The 17,376-nt window shown below is 41.4% G+C and overlaps 1 pseudogene; it reads right to left on the bottom strand.

Moving 5' to 3' along the window:
* Positions 1-13,156: 13,156 nt before the first annotated feature.
* LOC113830737 lies at positions 13,157-15,971 on the bottom strand (annotated as a pseudogene).
* Positions 15,972-17,376: the final 1,405 nt, after the last annotated feature.

Genomic DNA, 17,376 nt, shown 5'->3' with positions numbered 1-17,376 from the left:
CTGATAGCTGGGAAACCAGCATGGGAGTGATCCAAACCCCAGGAATGAGGGTTTTAGTGAGAAGACCTGGAAATCTATGGAACCTCCTGTAGTAGATCCGTACTTATCCCTAGCATTGGGAGCCCATTCCACATAGAGGAATACTCCCTGAGCCAAGACACATGGGGGTGGGCCTAATACCTATCCCAAAGGATATGATAGGCTCTGATGACTCCATATGGAAGGCCTCACCCTCCCTGGGGAGAGAAAGGATATGTGATAGGTATTTTTTTTTGTTGGGGGATGGTAGGGGAGGAAGAGAGGGAGAGGGAACTGGGATTGACATGTAAAACAATCTTGTTTCTAATTCAAATAAAAAAATCCGCAAAAAAAGGAAACATTAAAAAAGCTGCGTAAAGATGGAAAATGCACAGAGTCTGGATATTATATGTTATATTGTTGTCTTTAAATTGTTTGATTGCTGAGGAAAGAGTTAATGCTGCTAAAACACATTTGATTATAAGTGCTGCTGAATTAATCCAACTTAAACATTTTAACAATGCTTTTACTTCAAAATTTAAGTCTAAGGACAGGCTATTTAGGAATAAAGTTTTTGCTTGTGTTTCCACAGAAAATGAAAATCTGTGGATTCCTTCCAGACTAATATGGTTTGATCAAGCAAGACCTCCTCAAGCAGTAGCCCAACAGATCCTGTATCCAAAACAGCTCAGACAATGCAGCCTTTCAGACTACAAACACAAGGACTTGGTCAGATTTCTATGTTTTATCATGATCCCAACGGTATGGACATCACACCCAACTAGCAGGAAGCAGTTTGGAATGAACAACGCCCAAATTCCCAAATATTGTTTATAAATGTTTGTTTTCATTTAAATGGTGTTGGTTATAAATGGTAATGATCACAGTTAATCTCTTTTTAAAGAAAAAAGGGAATAGTATATGGAGATGAATACTTTGCATTGGTATGGATCTTCATTTATTGATACAACTTTAAGGTCAATTTTGTGATATGTATATTTCTTCTCTTGTTAAGGTATTGTGTTTATGCATATCTTTTAAAATGTAATGCATAATTATGTTACGATAAATATTTCTGCCAAAAGCTGCCTGAGCCCCACCGCCACGTGTGTGCTTTACGCCAGCCGCCTGTCCGAGTTAGGCCCAAATGAATAAACAGAAACTTGTATTAGGTTCAATGCTGCTTGGCAAATGACTAGGATTCTCATCTGTTAGCTCAGTCTTAATTATCATAAATCTATATATTTAATAAGACTTATCTTATTGGACGCCTTGTTGGCGTCCCTCCTGGCTGGTGGATCACATCGTGCCGCTGGAGCAGGAGCGGAGGGGAAAAGAGGGAACTTCCCCTTTCTCCTCACTCAAATATGAGTCTCCTTGCTATGTCACTTCCTGCCTGGACCACCACTTCTCTATTACATCTCCCAGAATCCTCTTTGACTCCTAGTTCCATCTAACTTGCTGTCTCATTGGCCAAACAGTATTTTATTCAACAATCAATAAGATAAACATACACAGAAGTACTTTCCCCATCATAATCAAATACAGAGTATATTGTCACCTATAATAGTCAAAACTTACAGTTGCATTAGTTAGGTTTTCTACATAGACAAAGATGTAGTTGAGATGGATAGTCTTCAAATCTTTCAAAAACCTACAGAATACATGGCATTTAAATGGTTTAGGGTTTTTCTTGATGGTGAGACACTACTGCTCCTGGCACACCAATTATGTCAGAAAGGAGGATGGGCATCGAAGAAACAGGAGTTATGGAGTTTGACTTCAACATGGCAAGATTAGCCATTTGGGCAAGAAACTGCTGTTGCCATTTGTTGCTGCATAAACTGGACATGCAGAACTCAAAAGAAAGTGACTGCTGAACTTAGAACACATGATGAACAGTCCTAAAGGGTTCCCGCTGAAACGGAGAAGTGTGCCAGACACACTGTGGCCTATAGGCTGAAGATGGATGCCCCAATGTTACAGAGGAACTTGGGATGACTGTCTATGTAGTGAGATGTCTCTGTGAATTCTAGAGTATATTTATTATTCTTCTATGGTCTTTGATGGAGTTAAAGACAGATAGTTATGGTTATAATTATCTTCAGTTATTATAAAAGATAAATTGCCCTTCTTTTTATTTAGACATAAAAGAGGAGATGATGGGGGAGGTCCTTCTGTGTTTATGTTTGTCTTATTGGATGATAATAAAGTACTGTTTGGCCAATGAGGCAGAAAGATAGGTGGGACTAGGAGTCAATGAGGATTCTGGGAAATGTAGTAAATAAGTGGTGATCCAGGCAGGAAGTAACATAGCAGGCAGACTTACATATAAGCAAGGCCAAGAAGGAAGCCAGCCCCTTCACTCTTTCTCCAGTTCTCTGCTCTGGAGTCGCCATGTGATCCACTGGCAAGAGAGAGCGTCACTGGAAGGTGTCCTCTATAAGCTAAGTATAAATGTATAGATTTATAAATTATAAAATGTATAGATTTATAATAATTAACTGACCTAGCAGATGAAAAATCCTAGTCTTTGGCCAAGCAGCATTTGTACCTAATATTAGTCTCTGTGTGTTACTTGGGACCTTAACGTGGCAGCAGGCTGAATTTGGGTGGACTGGTGGAAAGCGCCCACGTGGCGGTGGGCGATGGTGGATGGAGTAAAGACTTATTGTTAGTAGTTTGATGTGGTTGAAGGCTAGACAGTCATAGCTAATATTCTCTCTTATCTTAAATAGAAAATACTAGCTACAAGACTTATTTCCACATTAGGACAGCTGTCTGACTAATCTCTGTTATGCTATTACTCTGAAACTGGACATGTAGTATGTGTCTATTGCCCAGTGTTGGTCTTGTTGGTTGTAGGTATTAATTTGTGTGTTTTTAAACCTTTCCTTTTCATGGAATACACTTGACATTTGTTATCATTGTATACAGTTTTTGTATCAGACTTAAAACCTTTAGACTCAACAATGAATTGTAGTGGCAAATGGTCTTGCCAGTGAACCTGAACAAGTAGCCACTGATGGGGAATGTCCTTCTGTGTATGTTTATCTTATTGGTTAATGAATAAAGCACTGTTTGGCCAATGAGGCAGAAAGTTAGCTGGGACTAGGTGTCAAGGAGGAATCTGGGAAATGTAGTAAAAAGAAGTCTTGTGATATAGGCAGGAAGTGACATAACAGGCAGACTCATATATAAGCAGGGACGAACAGGATGTCATTCCTTTTCTCTTGCTCTTCCTCCTGGTCTCTGCTCTGGAGTCTTCATGTGATCCGCCAGCAAGAGAGGGCACCAGCAGAAGGCATCCTTGATAAGATAAGTCTTATAAAATATACAGATTTATGATATTTAAGACTGAGCTAGCATATAAGAAATCCTAGTCAATTGGCCGAGCAGTATTTGTACCTAATAGAAGTCTCTGTGTATTATTTGGGGCCCTAACATGGTGGGCAGAATTCAGGCAGCTTAGCTGAAAGTGTCCATGTGGTGGCAGGGCTCAGGCAGCTTAGGTGGAAAGACTTACCATAACACCACACCCTTTGGTCATGGATTCAGATGCTTACATGATCACTTTAAGGTAGAGAAGCTGCATGCATGTGCTTGCTTGGTCTTGGACAGCACTGGAAGGCAGAGACTGCATCATTTGGAGCAGGAACAGCATGGAGGTTATTCGCTCTTATATGTGTAAGCTGTTCTCCAATAAAACACCTATTTATCTTTATCTTGGATCTGGTGAACTTCTTAATCATCCCACCTTCAGCTTTGGCTTAGATGTCACCATGGTCCCAGGTGGCAGCATAGGCCCCTCAGATTGGCATGGGTCCAGCAGCATCCAGGTTCCTGGATTCTAAAATGGTCCCAGGTGATGGTAGAGACTTTAAGCATTCTCATGGACCTGACGGCAATAGGGGAACCACAGTTCCTGGCTTCAGTAGAGCCAAAGACCCAGATATGGCCCTCAGCCACAGTTCAGGTCAGAAGTCACCATGGCCCTGGATGGCAGCACATCAGCCCCCTCATCTTCATGGTCCCCATGGCATATTGAGGTCTCAGGTGTTTGCCCATATGCTGACACCTGCACTGCTTTCACTAGTAAACTTTGCCACAGACACTGACCCTGGCTGTGGTGGTTCATGGACCCAGACCTTGACTTTGATCAGGATACTTGACCCAGATCAAGATACTCAGATCAGAATGGTACCTGAGGTGGTATGGGACTTGGGCACTAATGTGGCCACATAAGGTATCCCAAAACCCAAGCATCCTCATAGCCTTAGGTGGTAACTGGAACCATAGACTTCAATCAGCATAGATGCCTGGTCACAGCTCTGACTGGATACCATAGCCCCAGATGGGAAACTGGCCTCCCGCGTCAGCCTGTTTCACACCACCTTGCCATCTAGATCTGCCTCTTCCACAGGAAATGAAACTCTCTCCCTCCCATACAACTCTATACATTTGTTCACTATAATGACATCCTATGCCAGGTCCTGCAAGGCACACAGCAGGCATTTAGCTTCTTCCCATCTACACAGGGCATCATGTGTGAATCCATGTCTGCTGCTTGGTCCTAGGGGAGTGAAGGGATGACTTATCTGCTTCCTACCTGATCTTCGCAAACTACCCCAGGCTGTGTGTCAGGCAACCAATTTTAATGCTCTTTTTGCATCCTTAGTTGCTCCTGGAAACAACTTTCTAATATGCTGGCCGGAGCATATGAGCAAACTGTTGGCCTTAGAGTTTCCTCAGGAAAATACCTATTTCTTTCAATCCTAGATCTTGTAATGAATCCATCAGTTTCCACTGGGAGACATATTAGGTAGAAAACACCATATCAGGCAAGGTGGCCAGAAATCTGTAACCTCCTGCTCCATCATGTATAGGGAAGAGGAAAAAAGAGGAGGCTCCACCAAAATACTACCCTGGGACCTTTTGTGTATCCAACTTTCATAACTGAACTTTCAGAAATAGAACTTGGAAGAGCGTATGCTTATGCTGGTGTATATTTGGAGGTAAGTCACTTTCTCTGCTCTTACAAGTAAGAAACCTAACTGCTTCCTCCAAATTCCTTTTCAATTTCCTTCTCCAGTTTCCCTTCTCCATTCCTCCCCTTCCTCCTCCACCTCCCTTTTGGAGGCAGGGTCTTGCTATGTTACCCAGGCTGGCACAAAGCCTTTGTCTCAAACCTCCTCAGTAGCTGAGACAATAGATATCATTGCTCTGGCTCTAGTTGTCTCTTTATTCTAATCTCTCAGACAATCTTGGCGACAGAGACTACAGTGCTTTGGCTTTTTTCCCATACTATTGGATAATCCCATAATGTTCTATTGGTCAAAACATATCATTGTCTGGTCCTGATGATTGATATTGAACTAAAGGCACAAAATCCTACTGGCAGAGAAATGAAAACCTGGAAAATGTACAAGGCTTCCCAGATGTTCCCTTAAATCCCAGAACTTGGGAGTTGGAGGCAGGAAAATCAGGAGTTCAAAGACAGCCTGGACTATAGGAGACTCTGTCTCAAAAATAGAATTTTAAAAACAGGAGGATGGGTGGGGAATGTTAAGAAAGGCCAGTGCAGTAGGAAGATGTTCAAAGCCTAAATCAGAAATCTGTCAAGGACAGGGTAGACAAATCCTTTATATGCCAAGGCTGTGAGAAAGAGGAAGGTAGACTGTAAAAAGAAGGAAGTGACAAAAATACCTTGATTGTGTTTTAACACTCAACACATTGCATGAAGCATACCTTAACTGATGGTGGGAGCCAGCCATGTTGTGGGTGATTAGGCACATGAGAGTTTTAAAGTGTGTATTGGTTTGAATGAGAATAGCCCACATAGGCTCACAGATTTGAATCTTGGTCACTAGGGAGAGGCACTGTTTGAAAAGATTATTAGTTGGTGCTTTTTTGACAAAGAATGTTGGGGGGGGGTCATGGGGTGGGCTCTGAGGTTACAGGAAGCCCATCTCCAGCCCAGTGACACTCTCCTAGTGATGCCTATGGGTCAGGAGGTAGGCTTCTCAGCTACTTCTCCAGAACCCTATCTGTCTGCCTGACACTATGCTTCCTTCCTGGTGATAATGGACTAAGCCTCTGAAATTGTAAGCAAATTCCAATTCAGTGCTTCCCTTTATAAAAGTTGTTGTGGCCGTGGCTTCTCTTCACAGCAATAGAACAGTGACTTAGACAGAAGTAGACAGCAGGAAACAGGGTGATAAACCTGACCATGTTGCTTGTTGGCAGAATGTACACTTTGGATTAATAAAGCAGTTGAACAGTTTAAGCAGGTTTAATGGCCATACTCCTAGGAACATGGAAGACAGTGGTGCTGAGGATGATTTGAACTCTGGGGATTCCCTGGCTCAAGGGGTTTCAGAGGAGAAGAATGTTTCTAAGTGTCCCAGATAGTTTTGATAGTTTGGCAAAGAATGTAGCTGTTTTCTGCCATTGTCCAAACATTTTGCCTGAGGCTAAATGGAAGAGTTTTGGTTTAATGGCATTGGCAGAGGAGTTTTCAAGACAGCCTCGTATTGACTGTGTCATATGGTGATTACTGGTCACTCTTAAGTAGATATGTAACAAAAAGGAGGAAGGTGAGAAAGGAAAAATTCAAAATGTAGTTTGAGGAGGAGAAAAACACCAGGAACTGTAATGGAGCTAACTCCATTGTTCAAGCAGATAAGAAGTTTAAAGAAAAGCCTGATGCTCAATAGAATAAGGGGCAAGAACTCAGGGCAAGATCCACCCAGCTAAGCTACCAACTTGTGAAAAGAATTAAGGAGAAGCTTAAGTATGGTTATATATTGTTCATGATTTATTAAAGCTTGCTTGAGGGTTCAGAAAGCAAAGCCAGCCATAAACTATAGAGACAGGCAATGATGATACACACATTTAATCCCAACAAACATACTAGTTAATCATAAGCCAGGTGGTGGTGGCACACACCTTTAATCCCAGGACTCAGAAGACAGGCAGACAGATCTCTGTTTGTTCAAGGCCACACTGAGCTACATGAAATTGATTCAGTCCTAAAGAGAAACAGTTCACACAAAGGTGATCTCAGCACTTGGGATCACATGCCTTTAATCCCAGCACCAGAGAGGTATAAAAGGAGAACCAAAGGGTGTCATGAAAGGATTAGTCTCTAGCCACATTGAGGAGAGTATAGTAGACTGAGTGAATCTGAGGAGTCAGGAGCAGTCAGAGGATCATACCTTTGGTCTGAGCTGAGGTAGAGGTAAGAACTAGTGGTGGGCTTCTTTGCTTTTCTGATCTCTGTTTGAAGCTAGAACCCCAATATCAATCTTTGGGTCTTTTATTAATTGTGTTTCCAATTGGTGCAAACACGAGGCTACAAATACATGAGAAAGCTGCTTGAATCCATGGCCCAGGCCCAGGCCTGAGCTGGAGTCTCTGCCCAGCTGGCTTGGTTCGCTTTGTTTTCTCCCCAAAACTTTGATCAAGTTTAGGATTTTATCTCCCCCTCCCCCATTGGCATGGGCTGTATGCTTTCCCTTTGGTCCTCTTCCTCAGGCCTGACACTCTCAGCTCATGGCTACAAGGTAGTTCTCCGATGAGATGTGCTAAGCTTCACAGTTCACTCCTGCTGTTGGCAGATTAGTTAAGTCTATTGGGAATTCTTAAAGGAAGGAATAGGTTTAAAAAGAGAGTTTTCACACAATAAAGAATGTCTCTGTATTGTCACACAAGGAAGGATTTTAAAAATGGAACAATTAAATAACGGGATACCCCACTTCACAGGGATTGCCATACTGTTAATTATCATTTTGATAATTCTTGATTTATCTCTAAAAAAGTTGACTGATATGAGTGCCAAGATGCATGCCTCAGAAAAATTTATTAAAGCTGATTGTAGAGATAGTTAGACCCAGAGGAATTTAATGGGGAACCAAATTCAGCATTGCATGCTAAGGTTAAAAGGGAATCTAAGGTCTTAAGAGAACCAACTTTAGTATATCCAGTAACCTTACAGGAAGTAACAAATGATAGGTTTTATAGGAGCCAGTTGGAAGCCTGTGACAATGTTAGATTTAGGGAAATTCAAGGAAGCTGTAGTCCTATATGACATCCATTTACCATTTGTGAAGCAGATGATAAACACTTGATCAGTTTGTAATAGAGTTATCTCTATAGACTGTGTAGACTTGGTTAAAGACGTTTTAGAGCCTGGATCACAATTATAATGGTCTTCCTGGTTCAGAGAAGATGCTAAGACTATTGAACAACAGGCTAAAGTCTGAGGTATGTCTATCTCCCAAGTTCAAATTCGTTGAGAAGGAGATTATGCTATTTTAGAAAGTCGATATGATGATCACCTCTTGTGTTTATAATGTGCAGCAGCTTTGAATGTTTGGGACAGAATTGGAGAAAAGAAAATTGAATCATTTTCAAAAAGTTATAAAGGGTCGAGGGAAGCATTCACAGACTTTTTTCAAAGACTGTCATTAGCAGTCAATAGAATGATATTAGAATCAGAAGCTAGAAATTAATAATTGAAATATGGCTTTTGAAAATGCTAATTCTCAATGCAAAAGGATAATGAGTCCTTTAAAAGCAAGGTTAGCACCTTTGTAGGATTGGATCTTCGATACAATTAATATTAAAGCTCATGACCGTGATACATGGATAAGAGAGGTGATTTCAAGAGGTTAAAGAAATATAGAAATTTCAAATATTTTATTTGTGGCAAAAGGGTCACTTAATATGAATTTTAAATAGGGCATTCCTAGAATCAATGCTTCTTATAATCATAATTCACACACAATGCCCCTCCTTTCTGGATTATGCAGAAGGTGTGGCAAAGTAGGCAGTGGAATAATGAATGTAGGTCAATAAGCGACCTTCAAGGTAGTTCTTTATCTTTGGGAAATGCCTTGAGGAGCCTCTCAAAAGCCCCTATGACAAACTCAATTCAGTCATTTCCTGTCACCATGGCAACTCCTTTCCAGAGCAATTAAAACTCCTAATGCCTATAGTAAGAAAACATGATGCTCCAGATGATAGAACTTGAGAAGATAAAACTAAAATTTAGAAGAAGTCATAAATCAAATGTGGTAAAGATTAGATTAGGAAGCTCCCCAAAGTTAGGGTGGGAGAAGGGTTTTGTTTCTGTCTTTTCAGTAAAATAAAAAGAACTATCTTGAGGAATTTTAAGACCTATAGACAAATAAGCATGCAAAGAAAAAGGGAGAATACCCAGAAAAAAATTACCAATAAAAAAAACTGATCTAATTCAATCTCTGAAGTCTCCAAAAGAAAAACTGAATCAAAGTCAAGTGGTCACACATACCTTTAATCCTACCACTTGGGAGGCAGAAAATGTGGATATCAGTGAATTTGAGGCCAGCCTAGTCTAAAAAGTGTGTCTCAGGACAGCCAGTACTGTTAACACAGGAAAACCTGTCTTGAAAAACAAAACAAAACAAAATAAAACAAATATACAAAAAATAAGATGCCACCCCACAGATGACAGTTTCTTCAGGACTATGACTAAACCATTAGGCTGAACGAATCCAACTAAAGATCAGCTTTAAACTTCAAAGTGCTCAGAACAATTTTGAGGCCAGCGGAGGTGATTCAGCCCCTCAGACATTGCCCAGTACAATTTCAAAGTGGATAGCTAAGATGATCCAGCCTCACAGACTGCCCTATCCAGGACTTGAGACAAGCACTGCACTTACCCACTATGGACAAAAATGATACAGCTTGACAGTTAACCCAAATTTAACTTCCCAGGATATTGCTATATAGTTTATTATGCAGGACCCCTACATTGATCTAATCAGAATGAGAATGAAACAGCCAGTCAGTGCTGATGGAAGAGTAGTTAGCCAGGGAGACAAAGAGAACAGAGATCAATTATCTAATCTGTCTCTCTCTCTCTGTGTCTCTGTGTCTCTGTCTGTCTCTCTGTGTCTGTCTCTCCCTCCCTCTCCCTCTCCCTCTCAGAGGGTACACAAACATGACAAATATTTTTCTAATTATTCCTGAACAACAATCATAGAAACAACATGTTTCTCCAAAAGCCACACACAATCCCCATTGTCTCAAGAGAAGTAAGTCTAGGCCTTCCTGATTTTGTGGGAGCACTTATGCAAATGAGTCTAACTGCTGTTCACATTCAGAAATGGAAACTGGCAATACCTCTAGATCCTGCTCAGCCTGTCTACTTACTTTCTTAAGGTTTTGTCTCCCATGACAAAGGGTTTTATGTCTAGGGCTGTTTAGCTAGTTATGCCTGCTCTGACCAGTAGTGGGATGATAACAGGTGCAGCTCTTTTTTCCCCTGTATTTCAGGTACCATATTAAAATATATTGTTTCTTTTTTTCTGTCACAAAAAGCATGAGATGAGACACATTTAGTCAAGCCATTAGTACATGCCAACCAAGTAGTCTCAGGGGCTCTGTAATATTGCTGTTGTCCAGATGAGATAACCCACAAGGCAGAACAGTGGCCACCAGAATAAGGGGGAGTGCTTAGGTTAAAGGATTTGAAAATTGACAGGTTTCAGCCTCTTGTAAGTCTGCCAATGCTAATTTAGGCAGCCCCCACACTTTCTCATCACAATGAGTGTGTTGGGGTGACAGTATATTAGTTCCTGTTTCTATGTATCCCAGAGGTTTTGTATTAATACATAACCAGCAATCCTGGAGGATCTCAGGCTAGGAATGATTAACTCTATATCCAGAGTCCCATCCTGTGGCATGGAGTCTGATTCCCTATGTTTTCCTTGTTTCCCAAAGGCCAGAATCTTTCTATGGAATTTTCAGATTTTTAATTTGATGGCCATTGGATTACATTTTCCTATTGTGCATTGCTAGGGAGGAGGCTTTCTATTTGTATATTCATCTGTGTGTTTTCAGGAAGCCTCTGTTTTACAACCCAGCTTTTGCAAAGGAAACTCTCTTGTTCCTGACAACTAGGGGGCCCAGCCTCATTGTATGCACAGAATTGTAATCTCTATACTTATCTCAAAAGATGAGCTCCCACATCTTTCCTTTGTCCAACATAACCAGATATTTAAAGTGAGCATCAGTGAGCAATGATCCAGATGAAGTATGGGTTGTTCTTCTGAAGCCACATTAGCTATCACCCTCCCTGTATCTGTCTTTCCAAGTTCTCAGGTCCAGGTCTGTGGGCAGTGTGGGTTGGCCCAAAACCTGTTTTCATATCAAACATAAGACTCAGGAGGAAATAGAGGAGCATTGAGTGGAAGGGCCTGGGTCCCAATGAAATAATAATTTTGATGCATCCGTAGTGTGGGAAACAGTCCATTTGGCAGGAGCACATGTTACTTCCACTTTCTTGATATGGATGTGGTGGATACACAGTGTAATGCCAGCATCCTTCACCATAGTAGGAGTGGAGATAATCACCTTTCTAAGTTGCTCTTTGGCTAAGCCCATTGGTCCAGATGGTTTAACCAGACTCAAAGCACAAATTGGTGGTAAACTCAGAGGTTGTAGTGTCTTTGATAGTCCGATGGATAGCCTTTATGGGGAACAGGTGGGCCTGTATTGACTTGAGAAAGGAATGGTTAGAGAGTCTTCCAGCTGCTCGTCTGAGCTGAGGAAACAGTGGATCTTCTAAACATAATGCCATAGGGGATAAATCTATCCCTATATGGGGCTCAGGGTGCTAAAAGCAAAGCAGAGAGACCTATATACTGGACTCTGTGTGAACTTTGTTAGAGATCATTTGGGTTTTTTGTTTTGTTTTGATTTTTGTTTGATGTCCTGATTGTTCTATTTATCTGCCCATAACTCTAAGGTCTCTATGCACAATAAAGATTCAAATCCATACTTAAACTTTTACTATTAATTATCAATAATTTGGTACATATGATCTACAGTCAGTGTGAAGCGGTGTAATGTTAATGAAACTCCATGTTGTATTAGTCCTCCATCTTGCTCCCTAATAGCACTTTGACTCTGACTTCAGTGCATGAAAGATACATTTCAGGGACCACAACTCAGTAAGTCTGTCCCCCCACAACTATACAGCCACCACCATCTCTTACAATATGATATGACTAGCTGCCTTTTTAGCTTCTGTAACCTGCTTATGCAGACACTCAAGGACTGTTCTTAGGTCCCCTTGACTGCCTAATTTTGCAGAGCAAAACAGCTCTTGGTTTGCTTGTAGAGATACTCAAGGTCTTCTTGAGACTTTCCCATTTAAAATCCTTCTCTCATCCCCTCACCTCTTGGCTCAAACAGTCTCTAGTTTGACTCAGAGCTTGTTTTCCTGCTGGCAGATACAATACATTTAGCTGATTATAATCTGAAATGAGTGTATGGTCTTTTCCCAGGGTGTCTTACTCCATAACATGGGGAGTAAGGGAAGCTTTATGCACTTGGCCTAAATGCTCTCTGGGTGAGTACAGGGCACAGACTTCCCAGTCCATATATGCCTCACAAGGTCCCTATCTGGGTTGCTGAGATGGCTCAGCAGTTAAAATGCTTGATATTTCAAACTAAAAACCTTGTGTTTGATCCCTGAAACCTGCATAAAGGTGGAAGGGGAGAACTGATGACACAGAGTTGTCGATGACCCCTAACCACATTTCAAGGTATGAATGTGCACACATCAGGCAATACACTAATATTTTAAATTTTAAATTTTAATTTTAAATTTAAATTTAAAAATTTTAAATTTAGTGTGTTTAACCATATATCCTCATAGATGGTCAGAGTTATAGAAATTGGCTTACAGAGATCTGTAGGTGGCTGTGTTCTGATGAGATAGAGTAGGGAGTGACTTTATCTGGGTCAGTCGTTATGTTTATAACCCACTCAGTTTGTCCTGCAGGAGCATCTGTGATGTACAACATGAACTTTCTCAGCTGTATCAGTGTGAGCATCAGACCTCATCCTTAGGAGTTTCTCAAACAAATAATACAACATATAGAAATACCTAGACACAAGCTGGATGTTGGTGGCACACGCCTTTAATCCCAGCACTCGGGAGGAAGAGGCAGGCGGATCTCTGTGAGTTCGAGACCAGCCTGGTCTACAAGAGCTAGTTCCAGTACAGTCTCCAAAGCCACAGAGAAACCCTGTCTTGAAAAACCAAAAAATAAAAAAAAGAAATACCTCGACACAGAAAACAAGGTGTGGTTATACATATTTTATTTCTATATATTGTAACATTCATCATATGTTGCATACTTTAAAACTGTAACTACAGACAATGCAGACAAACAGAGTTTTCATCATAGAGCCGAGTCAAAGAGTAGTAAATTTGAAGTCAGAGCATAAAATTTCACACACAGACCCAGTAAGTTCCTTTGATATCTATGGAAGTTATTAATGTTAAAGTAGACCTTCTCCAAAATGACCACAGCCTTCTTTCTGCCACAGAACTCAGAGAACCAGCCATGCTTTTTTCCTTTGGCCTCTCTTCAACACTCAGCCCCATGAACTGCAGGCAAGAGATGGCTACAGCTCAGTAAGAGGAAGAAGCTGGACCAGGAGAACAGGTAGCACCACAAGCAGCAGGAATGTAGGGCTGTCTCTGCCTCCTGAGGATGGGAGGAGAAAGAAAGTTTTCTATGCGGGCTATCTCAAGACATAGATATATCCCTCTGTATATTCAGAACGTTACATCCAGTTCAAAACCCTAGAGAGGAGGATCTCGGTGTCAGTGTGCCTGGCTAGACTCTTCTGGGTTCCTCAAGATTCCTAAAGAACCCAAGTACCAGGAGGTGAGCAAACTAATGGATAGACCACTTCCAGGGTCCTGTGCTCTAAGACTCTGACTGGGGAGAGAAGCCTTTCCCATCTGAGTCTTCCTGGATTTCTAGGGAGCCCTATGTGCTTTTCCTTCTTCAACCAAGAAGAGGTCTCTGGGTCTGAAACTTCTGAAAGTCCATTGTTGCAGCAATGTGGATTCCTTCTGTCAGCTGGTGTGAACTAGAACCTACCTGTGGCTCTCAGCCTGCCTGGACTGGACATCAACTGTTTCACCCAGATGGACAGCATCTCTCTGGCTGTACTGTGTCCCTGGGTAAAGGTCATGCTTTCCTAGGACTTCATCCTAACTCTGAAATTCTCTATGCAAATGCATGAAGTCCCTGTGATCACTCCCTGTAGTTCCACTTCAGCTCCAAAGTCTTCTCATGTTTCCAGAAACCCCTCAGAGTGTCAGGGCTGATTAGAGATATGGTTGCTCAGCACTCAGTAGTCTAACTGTAACTCATTTCAGGTTGGCTCCCTGGCCTTTCAGTCAAACTTATCTTCCTGGGACAACATAGAGTGGAGCCTGGATGTGAGGAAGAGAGACACTGTGAATATCTGAGTGGTGGGGAGTAGGAGACAAGGTCTGTAGACTGTAAGCAAGTGATGGTCTTGTAAATGTGGAGCCCTACTCTGGCACAGCTTTGGATCTGATGGCTGAGATGTGTACCTAGATCTTCATAATTAAAAACAGAAGGAATTTGGTGAATAATATCTACATGCCAAGTCATGTGAGTTGAATCCTTCTCTTTAAATTCTCAAACAAGACTACTAGAATATTTGTCATTGGTATGTATCATTCAAATGGGGAAACTGAGGCACAGATATCTGGATAGTTGCCTAGAATCACATTACAATTGAGTCTGCCTCCAGACCTATGACAGAGAACATGGTAGAGTATTTTCTCTGGAAGTATTAAGGAAGGATTACTATAAATGATACTTGAACTATGTCTTGAAAGGCAGACCCAGACCCACACTCACCTGAGCTGTAGAAGCAATTGAAGTTGCTTTTCCCTCTTTGTGGGGAGGTCAGAGAAATATTGTCATTGTCTTTTTCACTTGGTGTTACAATGACTTTGTGATATACTTCATAGCCTGGAATTAACATCTCCTCTTCAGAAGGGTAGTAGGAAAATCCAGTTATGTTAACCCCCTAGCAGGTTTTGATGGAAAACAATGTCCCACTAGCACCACCAAAATCATCAAGAGCTACCATCATATTGAAAGATGAGGAAGCAAACTGACCAAATCGCACAGAGCCTGTCCTGCTGTAATGAAATTTGTTCCTGGTGCCTCGGTATATGGTATAACACTTCTTGTTATTCAGAAGCTGAAGCGCTCTTGTTAAGTAGTAATGGAAGGCCTTGTAAGGAAAGTTACTAGAATTTTTCTTGAATTCCTTAAGAGCTGCATTAAAATCACTGTGGATGTCTCCAGTGTAGACCACTACAGCTGTTCCATGGTAATCACTGAAACCTTTGGGATAGTTCATTTTGTTTTTTATCTCCTTCCATTTTTCCTCTGCACCTTTCCACTCATCTTTTAAATTCTTATTCTTGCTGAAGTCTTCTTCTAACCACCGGGGTGCTTTTTTCTCCATTTCCTGGACACAGCCCTCATACTGATCATCAAATATATTGGGAGCCATGTCCAGATTGGAAGACTCAGCCAGCCCTGTCACCTGAAAGGAAGAAGTAGGGTTCTTTGTTACTTGGTAAGTTTGCAAAGGTATCAGCATGTTCTGGGTGCTGTCTGGAGCCTACAGCATGAGATGTCACCTCCAAACTCATACGTGGCACTTGCATGGACACAATCTCATTATGTCTAAGGGTTGTAGAAAGGCAAGGCTGAGATCTCTGATTCTTTTGTGTTTATGGATACTGCATTTTTCTTCTTTATTCAATCAAATTTTTAGTCAATATACAAAAAACAGGCCTATTATATTTTCATGTACATATATCAGTGTATGTTGCTCATAATCATCCCCACACTACCTTCCCCTTACTGATATCTTTACATGAGTTCTCCAAGATTCATGCCCTCTACTAGTCTCTGTGCACTTAGCCCTAGGAACAGTAGTATCATGAAGATGTGGGCAGTGGAAAGCAGGATAAGCAGAGTGTGGTTTGAGAATATTACCTGCTGGCTTAACAACCAGGTCAGTAGAAACATGTGAATTTTTGGTGTCATCTTCAAGTTGAAAAACAGCTGCAAGAAAATATAAGATACTGAAAGAGGGGTGTTCACAATACTGTAACTGTCTGTTTATGGATCAGGTCTGGGTTAATGACTGAGTCTCCATTTCTGATCAGAAGGTCCAGGCTCCTGCTCACACTGCTCCACGAATTGATTATCAGTCCTTTGAATAGTCTGCTTGGGTCCCTTACCAGAGATGAGTTGACTGACATCCTCTGTCCTCAATATCAAACAATCCTGTTAACACACAGAGCTAGGTAGTGTGCAGACTGCCAGGGAGAAACAGGACATATTTTAGCAGAACTCTCATAGGTCCTGATGTTTTACTTTGCACACATACTTAAATTGTTCTCTTTATTTGAATAGATTGTGGTTCACATAAAGCTGGCTGCCTTTGAATACCTTTTTATGCTGCCAGTACTCACTATGTTCTATGATTTATATATGTTTGTCCTCCACAGGTCCCCAGTGTGGCCATATAAAGGTAGAGAAAGGTAGAGAAACCTTTAAGATGTGAAGTCTCCTGGAAAGTGGCTATGTCCTGGAGGACTTCACCCTCAGAAGAGATCATTTCACATGTGGGATCCTGCTCAGTTTTTACATGAGCAACTCTGACCACAGAACCTCTCTGGCATCATCTAGTTCCATGTATTCTTTTCTGCACATGGCAATGACTTCTCTGCTATATTGTGATTCTGCCAAGAAAACCCTAATCAGCCAGCATTGCCACTATATTTAGACTTTCCAGGTATCAGACTTTGAACTGAGTAAGCACCTTGACTTTATAAACTTTCCAGGACCAAGCATTTTGTGATAGTCATAAACACAAACTGAGGAGATAGCTCACGGGGTAAAGTACTTGCCTTGTTAACATAGACCTGAGTTTGATTCCCAGAATCCTTGGGAAAAGCAGGGTGTGATGGCATGCACTTGTTTTCTGGTGCTGGGAGGTGGAAAGAGATTGGACTTTGAGATCCCCTAGTCTCTCTGGGCAGCCAATCCATACTATATGGTGTGTCCCAGGGCTGTAAGAGACCCAGTCTTTACAAAAATGGTGGATAGTGCCTAAGGAATGACACCAGAGATTGCCCTCTGATTTCCACATGCAAGTACCCACACACATGCATGTGTCCACACAACTGCATATGCCCGCTCATGTGCATGTACACACACAAACAAAAAGAAAAAAATAAAAAGCAAGGAAGCAGACTAACCACAACCAGCCTTAGTAATAGCTGTATCTCATAAGATTGTGTTGTTTGCACTACTTTTTGAGGTGTGGATCTTTAACATATACAGTGAAAGGCTAGTCAAGGAATGACATGGAGGGTCACTGTCCATTGGTGTGGACCCATCTCTTCATTCATGACTATGGCTCTGGAAAATCATGAACACTCTC

This window comes from Cricetulus griseus, chromosome 3 (assembly GCF_003668045.3).
Source record: "Cricetulus griseus strain 17A/GY chromosome 3, alternate assembly CriGri-PICRH-1.0, whole genome shotgun sequence".
NCBI lineage: Eukaryota > Metazoa > Chordata > Mammalia > Rodentia > Cricetidae > Cricetulus > Cricetulus griseus.
Note: the sequence above shows the minus strand (reverse complement) of the source record. Positions and strands in the feature narration are given on the sequence as shown.